This window comes from Lonchura striata, chromosome 3, assembly GCF_050655825.1.
Source record: "Lonchura striata isolate lonStrDom1 chromosome 3, ASM5065582v1, whole genome shotgun sequence".
In the NCBI taxonomy this organism is placed as follows: domain Eukaryota; kingdom Metazoa; phylum Chordata; class Aves; order Passeriformes; family Estrildidae; genus Lonchura; species Lonchura striata.
In genome coordinates, this window is record NC_140705.1 from 39,267,667 (window position 1) to 39,277,707 (window position 10,041).

Genomic DNA, 10,041 nt, shown 5'->3' on the forward strand with positions numbered 1-10,041 from the left:
GCCATGAAATTCTAGTCTGTGCCTAGCTACTGCTCCAGTGAAAAGACAGTGGCAGATCCTGATCTGTATGCAAACTGACAGAACTCACATAAATTCAATAAATCCAGTAATTTGACAGTCATGGAGGAAAAAGTTATAGTGTCTTAAATGCCATCTCCACAAAGATCTCTGTTGCCTACCTGGCAGAAAAGACCAGAAAGAGTTCCCTCAAATGTACTCTAAATAACAGTTCAAATGCTGCATGTTGTGAAGGTTTTACACTGCTGGAAAAATGACACATTTTCCAGAATGTGTTTTACTGGAAAACAGTTTCATTTCAATTCACAACACATAGAATGGAAATTCTATCAACCACCTGTACATACTTGAAAAACTTCCTTAGCCTTCCATTTCATATTTAGCTTACAAACTATCTTTGCTTGGCAAGTTCTTACCAATTTCAAACTTACTATGAGCTCTCCAGACCTTTTTGTTCCAGAAGTAGGTAAGGCAACTTTCTGAAGTTCCACAGACTGAACCATTGCCTGTCCTCCTCCCATTCCACCTTATCAACAGGAGAGGTTGTTGTCTTTCCTGCAGGCTCACCTTACTTAAGTCTTTATCCCTATTAGCTGCATACTTAACTAGAATGGCTCAGGTATGCTTGCCCTTTTCACTGGTAAGGAAAAAAAAAAAAAAAGCAAAAACAACACCTCTGCTGCAACAGACATTAACACTGGTCGGGAGACCTAATACATTTTCAGCAAAAGCACTAAGGAAAAAAGAGCCAGGTATCTTCTTGGGCAGAGCAAGTATTAAAACCACAATTCAATTCCCTTGCTGTGAGCAACTTCATGTATATCAAATAGCTATAATACATATGTTTATACATGAAGTTCAAAACCTATAGCTCTGTTCTTTCCCAAGTACTCTGAAGCAACTCAGCTCACTTCTCATATCAGTTTTTCAGTCAGACCATACTGCTGCCAGGTCTTTATATCCTGTTACCTATCCACTAAGCAGTAGTTGAAATGATTATTTTAGAACCTGTTTCTCTCTACAACTTCTATCCATTTTCTAATTCCTATAGCAATTTTTTGTTCCGTGATCCACATGCCAGCTAAGGTGAGTGGGAAGTTAAGGTACCTTTTGTAAATACTAATAAAGCAATGAAAATTAATGAACCATAAAATACAGGAAATTAACTTCGCATCACATCATCTAGCTACCCACCTAAATGAGTTAAAAATACCAGCTTCAAGCAGTCTGATATTCTAGGGACACCCAGTTGCCACTTCATTTATAGTCTGTTTCCTTAGCAACACTATAATCCATCTGTCTGCAGAAAGCTAAATTCTCAAACCATATCCTCCCGTACACCGGAAATAGGCTGAAAACCATTTATATTTTAAACAGTCATCGTGATTACTGAGCATATAAATGAACCTGAACAGCAATAATGTCCTTAAAACACACGCAAATTCTCACTGCTCTAGTTTGAAAAGCTGGTTCCCATACTGAGAATATCTTCCACCAAGAATTTCAGAAATGAAAATACTTCATCTTTGTTTCACCATGTCCAGCTGAAGAAGCTTTCAGAACTGCACCTGGTCAATCAGTTCTCTTAAGACTTTTCAAAGAGAAGTAATTTGCAAGACCTAGAATGCAATGCCATTAATGGCAATCAAAAAAAACCTTGATGAAAGTTGATCATATTACAAAGTAGAGCCACTTGTTTTAGAAGTACTTACTCTTCAACTTTTTGTATCTGAAACTATAAACATCATCTATAAAAATCAAACTAAAAATCCAGTCCACAACAGTAACTTTAAACATTGAAGGTGTAAAATAACAGGTTCAAAAATATTCACAAAATCCAGGTGAAGAACTGGATGGTAACTATCAATTTCCCAATGCAACTGGATAACATCAGACATTCTATCACAGGATGAATGGATACAACTTAAAATCACAGAATCTATCTTAAACATACACATGAATTTGGCAACTTCAACCTTGCAAAGTTATGTAGAATAGAACCACCACTGCCTGTATCTCAAAGACTCATCAGCAGAAAGCCAATCTTTAATCTACAGAATACCTCTGATACCTCTAGCATGCAGTGAATCATTTCAGTTCTGCATAACTTTGTGTGACTCAGCTGCACAGTGGTGGCACACAAGTCCACATTGCCTGACCTGCTGACAGCAATGAAGAGAGATTTGAGCAAGCTGAGCATTAAACTCATGGGTAGCCCTAATGGGCAGCCCTTTTGGCAATGCTTGGCAAAACTGGTGTTTATCAATACAAAGTCCCAACCTCAGAGTGTAGGGAATTCTGTTTCTTTACCAGCATCTGGTTTCACACACACCATGCCCCTCCTCCCTTTCTTCCCACTAGGGCTGAGCTTGATTTCACCTAACTCAACACAGCTTTGAGGTAACCACATAAGCTTACTCAGCAGTCAGACAGAACATGCATTTCTAAAAAGTGAAATCACCTAAATCATTTTATGTACCTATTTTATTTCTCTTGTTTTGTAACAGCACTGTATATGAACACCTCTGGGTACCTATAATGGTCTGCACATATTTGCCTGAAAATCTGACTCATGCTTCTATATAAGAGCATCATAATGCTAAATAGGTACATTCTGTAATTCTGTAGCCTCAGCAAACTACAGAAATTGCCCTGTCAACAGATGACACCAGCCTCTCCAAGGAGTGATTCACCAGGGCCTCCCTCCCTGGAGTTAAGATGCCAGGATCCTCAGTGTGCTCTGAAGCTAGACAGGATCCCACAAACACTGTAACAGAAACAAGATAACCCATCTTTCCCATCATTTCAGAAGTGTGAAATCTTGGAAGACCACCAAAGTGACTGGTGAGTCTCTGAACCAATGCCTAATTCACACTCATTTATACTCATTGTTTATTCAAACAGCTACATATCCAAGAACAGAGACAGACTTTGCAAACAGTGCAAAAACACCAGAGAGAATATTCCAGGGTTATTTTATTTTCAGCCTTGCTGATAATAGCTTGAAGTATATCACCATATTGGCAGTGTACCATGAAGATGCTTTTTCAAGTCTGTCATTTGTGGCTGCCTTGAAAACATATTTAATCCAGTTCATTTGGATCTAACAGTTTAACAGCAAAGTGCTATTACCTGAGATTTCATGCTTTGATTTGATATCTCCAGAAAAGATGAATGCAGTGGAAAATTGCCTTCTTATCAAAATGAAGGGAATGGGGAGGGAAAACACTCCTAACTTAAGTCAACAAATCCATTCAACCCTACCCCTATGGTCATAATAAATGCAATGGAAATTTCTGACAGCAGATGCAGATGTCCCAATATCAGTAATGCATGGTACAACTTCTCCCTTTTATAAATACTCTCAACATGCCTTATGAGTCATTATTAAATATTGCCAAATTTCTTTTAAATGTCACCTCCTTATCATAAGTGGCACACTTGGAGCTTGAGCAGACATGCTGAATGAATTCAGTTGTGTAAAGGATAGAATTAGCTTTTCTCAGCTCTACCAACTCATAAACCCTTCAAGCCAGAAATAAGGCATGTGGTGAGAGACCCTACTGCAAGTTGATTTTGCTTTCCAGGCCACATGATTTTCTCAGAGTACTCAAGCATATGAAGGTCTGGGGTACTTGTGGACATGCGTGCACTGCTGAGAGAATGGAAGCACAAATACAGCACACTCATTTATTCTATGTTTCATAACATGTCTTTGGCTAGATGTGGGAAGTTTGGATTTTTGTTTGGAGATTTACTTTAGCTCTTAAAGTCATTTTGGTAAGAGGATGAAGCACAGAAAATTTGGATTTTAATTTTAAATCATTATTTGAAATTTATATATGCAAAAGCATATGCACATATAGTTAGTAATATCAAAATATCATGTGTATATAATGTTCAGTGCTCTTAAACACATCCACAAGTCTCATGTAAGACTCAAGAAAATGATCTAGAGAAAATTCAGAAGTCACAACTGATAAGAGTCAAAATCAAAATTATCATTTAATAAAAGGCTTGTAGGAACATCCACTGAAAATAAGAACTTAATCAAGATATATAATGTGTTTTCAAATTACATTTCAAGTCTTTGACAAAAGAAAGTCATCTCTATTTTTCACAAGGTATCAGTCTCTTTCTATCATTATACAAAATGAAACTTGTACAATCCTTTCAAAGGGATAATTTCATGAATTACACTACTGATGAGGAAAACCAGTAGCAATAACTACTTCTAAATAGTATCACGTTTTGAAGTTCTAAGACAGCTTTAGAAAGACAGGATTATTATTTCACAATTTGCATTAAAAATACATGCTTTTTCTTCTTCTTTGTTGCATGGTTTCCCCCTTGTGCTCAAAGCAATCAAAACTGAATACCTCTTGTTTCTGAAATCTTCTGCCCTCGCCCCCTCACTTTTTTGCCTTTTTAAAAAGCAGGATAACTTGCACAAGACAATAGGGCAATGAAGATAATTCAACTTTTCCTGAAGAACTGAGATACAGAGATGAAAATCACCACAAAAGAAATACACATTGAAGTTAATTATTAAGCATTCAGAATAGGCTGCAAGTAAAACATATGATCATATATTGAGCAATGACAAGAAAATAAAGGACTGGAAAGGTGCTCACTAAGGATTAACCTTGCCTAAATGTAGCTGGATACAAAGGCTAAGAACTGTTGAGACTTTAATGATACAAAGCAAAGAGACACTGAGTAAAAAATACAATCATTGGTAAAATAAACTACTTTCTGAACAGGCTTATTTTTCTCCTCACTGATTATGCCTGAAAAGCTAGTTGAGACTACTTTAGCATCAGTGTAGTACTCTGTAGATCATTTCTAACAAAGCCCTCAAAAGTAGTCGGTGGGTTTAAATTTGCTATGCAGGGGGTCCATACACTTAATGAGATGGGAAAAAAAATCACACAATGACATAGCTGGCTTTTAGAAGCCCAGCTTGAAGACTTAAATTTACCTCCTAAACTACCAGCATCTATTCACTACACACAATGAGGCAGTCACCTGATGAAAAACACAATGCATGGTCATATGTGAGAAAAGAGAAATTTCAAACATCTAATCTGTTTCAAAAAGCAAGGCTAGCAAAGGACTTTTATTTTGCTCCCATAAACAAAAACGTAATCCAGCTGATTTGATCAGCCTGTTACTGAATGAGGTATGCAACCATGGCTGGAACAGAATTTTTTTTTTATGTACTTGGCAAAAGTTATCTATATTCCTAACAGAAAGTGAGCTATTAAACATTAGAAAAATATCTATTGCTTTTAAGAGCACAAGAACCTCATTCTTGGATGTTCACAGCAAAGGACCAGGACAATCGACAGAAGCTACAGTATGGTAACTTCAATTAGGCCTTAAGGAAAAAAATTCAGTGACAGTGGTCAAGCACTAGAACAGGTTACTCTCACAGGCTGCATAATTTCCATCCTTTGCGATTTTCAAAACTCAAGTGGACATGACCCTGAACAACCTGATCTAACTTTCAACCAGACTCAGCTCTGAGCAGAGAGGTGGCCTACATGACCTCCAGAGGTCTCTTCCAATCTCAATTATTCTGTAGTTCTGTGCCCCAGCTGCAGCTCACCTAGGTTATAACAGAAATTATTTCCTCACTACAGCCTGCAAAAGCCAAGCACTAGATCTGAAAGCCAGTTTCCTCTTTGCTTTCTAGACCTGATCTGCTTGGCCAGCTGACCTGACCCATCTATAGAACTAGATTAGGACTAAATAGTCACACTGGCCAAATGAAGCGACTAGCAACTACAATTTATGAAATCAACAAAGAAAAGGATGTGGCAGAAAAATATAGAAAGCAGCAGGGCAGTAGGATAGCCCAGGAAGAAACAGGTAAGTAGAATATTACAGGGAAAAAAACAGTAAAGTCACCAGACAGAATGGGTGGCCAACAGAATGGGAACTGCGCATCAAAGCTTCAAGTCAGTTGTATTATATTACATAAAAACTAGGAGGTAATGCGAATTATTTCATAACAGATGTATAAAGGCTGCTATCTCTCTTGTCAATCCACCTATGGATCACAACCTACCACTACATTTTAGACAGCTACAGCCTGAATTGGCATTTAGACCTTCTCACTTTGCTAACGACATCAGAAATCATCAACGATACCCCATTAAAAAAAATACACCTTTTGCCTCTATTTCTTTTAGAGGTGAAAAAGAAAAGCACTGAGAAAATTGCACACACAAAAACTATGTTAAAAAATTAGGGTTCAAAAGTCAAGCTCTGAAGACTTAAGAAGAAGCAGTTAAACCTTGTGACTTCAATTAAACCCTGTGACATAGGCTTTAACTATGTGACTAAATACTACTTATCCACACAGAATCCATCTTCTTTCAGAAGGTCACAAAGATGAACAAGTACTCAAAACCTCGTTTTCTCCATAACTATTGTATGTCACCATGTCACATTTAGTCAATGTGATTCAAGCCTTGCTTTAGTAACTACAAGGAGGAGAAAATCCAGGAGAGATGCAAAAGTCATAAAAGAGATGCAAAAGTCACTCATTTTGGTTGCCTTATTTGAGATGCAAAGCATTCTGAAAAAAATTGGGTCCTAGATAGTATAAGGCACAGTTCCCACAGGCCACATCATCATTACTTCAAAGCTTTAAATTTCCAGACTCTTCTGTGCTTATGTGGTCTTGATAATATTCTTTTAAATACAGCTTGTGTATAATAAAAATCTAGATTGAGGTAAATTAGGTTACAGTTATGCAAGAGATTTCTCAAAGTACCATTCAAACCAGTGGGACTCCTCAGATACTTCCAACATATGTTTAAGTGTAATACACCTTACCAAAGCAGTGTTTTTACACAGGCAAGGGAAAAAAAAAAAAAAAAAGATAGCTCACCTTTCTCCTAAACTACATACAGAAATAGCTCAATATTAAGAATTGTATTTTATGAGGTTTTATTTTAATGAAATCAACAGGAATTTCACTGTGTCAAGCTGCCTGTTTCGGAAAGTACTTCAGAGCATTAACCCAGTCGCATCACATAATTCAGGCTTACATAAGTATCTAATTATCATCAACTGGGAATGAGATGGTTAAACAATTTTCCCATTCAAGTTCAAACTGTGCTCCTAGCTAGGTTAGCAAAATAAAGACTGCTAGCAAATTACAGAGATAAAAAGTGCACTGTTCTAGTAAAGCATTTTATATGTCTATGAGAGGCAGCATAACCTGACAAATTTTGACCTGAAACTCTACTTTTGTGTACTACAAGTAGGATTTCTTACATGACAGTTACACTTCCCTCTTGCCTCACCTCATTTTGAACAACTAAGTCTGACATCTTTTGAAGCATTAAAAAAAAAACCCAAGAATAACAAACCAAATTTGCTCTGCCCAACTTGCTACTTGTAACAAAATCATTATGGATGTTCCATGTGGCTGAAGGCCATGGACCTTCACATTTAGCCAGCAGGACTGCTTATGGATGTGCATTGCCCTGGGAGCACATTCCGAGACAACTAGAACAAGTCACATAAGCCTCTTCTTGATCCTCTTCACCTCTCCCTTATGGACCTGTGGGAAACCACCAAGCCTTCACCTACTCCCTCTTCAACCACTTGCACAATTAGAGAAAAAAGGAAGAAAGCAGCCCTGGCACTTCTAAGCAGCTGACTATGAAAAGCAGCATTTTATAGTGCCAGAAATCCTCAATGCAGGGAAAATTAGAGAACTACCATTGAGCACAGAGTTAAGGGAGGGTACCTGCAGATAGACTATGTTACAGATAGACTATGTCCACACTAGTTAAACCAAGCAATGCCAGGAATCATTCCCTGGAAATGGAATTCACTGTCACACAGACTGCTGAGCTGCCACACACTAGCACAGCATCATTCTAACAGCTACAGGTCTCCCATGCAAATTTCCTGTTCTAGAAGGCAAGAGAGTTAAACAGCATTGACAAGGGCTAGCCCACAGCACTTAGCTTTAAGACCAGAAACTGGTCTTGGGTGCATTTCATTAACTGCAGAGAAGCAATCACAGCCTCTCCAAGCTTTACCTACTATCATTCCTAGAACAATATTTTGAAAGTGGCAGATGCAATGATGAGGCACACAAGCAATGCCTAATCAGCAGCAGCTGACAAGTCACCTACACATTGTAGCACACAAGAAGAAAATTAGAAACTCGTAGGGTTCATCTTGCCTCCTTCCCGTTTCCTCTGAGTAGGCAGACATTGCATGTGAACTAGTAATTTCCAGAGTCTCATTTACTTTCTCACTTAAATAAAAAAGTTTATACATTTAGAATACATTCTTACAGTAAGGCTACTCTCTAATAAAGGAGTAAGGGAGAATAGCTAAGAGAATGTACTTTAGAGTACTGATCATTTGGCAGTAGTTATTTCAAAGGGAAGTTATTTAGAAATTACTTCTAATTACTAGTCATTATCAAATTTGCTTCTGTAGATCAAAAATGTAATTATTAGTGGGTCTATATTGTTATGCTGGAGCTGCAGCAATGTTGGTAAATACATTTTCATAACAGATAACTGTGCAAAATAAAAAAAAAAACCAAACATATTTGACAAGTGACAATACACAGCTATTCTGTGTTACCAATCTTGAAACAAGTATCTTTGACATTTCTTTACATTTTCAGCTAACTTGAAACAGTCTATTTAAAACTGCCCTTTTCATAATCTGATGCCTCTGACGCCTTTGCACTAATGTTAGAATGTGCAATATGTCCCACAGAAAATGTATTATGCAAAACCCATTTGCCACTGCTTAAGCATTCATTACCCAATTCAGTAAGGACAAACAATTTTGTTTAACAACCTTCTTGGGCACAGATCTAACTTTCCAGCCATGCCTAGCTCAGACCATTGAAAATTCCTATGTTACCGGTATCTTTCTGTAAATCAACTGCTCCCTTGGAATTGTTAATTTACAAGAAAAACTTTACCATATGCTTTATTATATACATACATACGTGTATATATACACATACATATTCTAGGCTGCACGGTTCCATTTGACTTTTACAAAACAAGTTTGGAAAACCATGTGGCACACCCAAACAAAAATCACACACTCTTTTTTTAAGTAGATGAAAAACAATCAAAACCAAGCGAGACGGTTCTATTTCTTTTTTCCAGGAGCGACACGCACACACCGTACCGTCACCGGGGGGGGGGGTTCAAGAGTTGAGCAGAAGCAGCAGGCTGATGAGCAGGCGACACGCCAGCAGTCGCTCCCCTGCGCCGCTGAGCAGCGTCCCGGGGAGCGGATCCCGGTGCCGGTGGGAGCCAGGCACCTCCCGGGACGGACCCGGCGGAAGCGCGGCCCCCGCGCCGGGGGAGGAGGACAGAGGGAGCCCCCACAGGCGGCTCCAGGCCCTGGGAGGCGGCCGAGCGCGCCCGCCCGGCTCCGGCAGCGCTCCTGCCCCCGCCGCCCGCCGACGTCTCCGGCGCCCCGCCGGGAGCAGAGACACCCACACCGGGCGAGGAGTCCCGGCCCACGGGCACGGATCCCGGGGCTAGAACGCCTTGCCGGCGGTGGGACCGCGGCCGGGGGAAGCGGCTCAGCCGCGGGCGCTCCCTGCGGTCCCCAGCGCAACTCTGCCCGCTCCCGCCGCCCGTCCCGCCGTCCCTCGGCCGGGCGGAGCAGCCGCCGGTCCCGCGGAGCTGCCGCGGCGCCGCCGCTCGCCTCGCCTCACCTCACGGCGTGGCCGGAGCCCTGCGGAGCCCGGCGCAGCACAAGCCCGGCCTGAGCCCATCCGTCCGCGAAGTTTCCTGCCATCGCAGCGGCCGGGGAAAACAAAAGCTTCGGAGCCGGGAGCGGCAGGAGACGGAGGAAGGGCAGCGCAAGCAGAGAAGTGGGGGGCATTGCTCGCCCGCCGCGCCGCTGCCCTCGGCTGCCGACTCCCGCGGAGGGCAGCCCGCTCAGCGCCGCCTCGCCATTCGCTTCGGCGGCGGCTCCGCTGCCCGGGCAGCGCCGCGGAACCGGCGGACC

At 40.8% G+C, this 10,041-nt stretch overlaps 1 protein-coding gene across 1 annotated transcript in view; it reads right to left on the minus strand.

The window, feature by feature from the left end:
• Nucleotides 1-9,884, minus strand: part of GPR63 (G protein-coupled receptor 63) — a 28,438-nt gene extending 18,554 nt beyond the window's left edge. Inside the window, 1 exon segment of the mRNA XM_085574869.1 lies at nt 9,746-9,884. The gene's annotated coding sequence lies outside the window, so the exon portion shown is untranslated.
• Between the last annotated feature and the right edge of the window lie 157 nt (nt 9,885-10,041).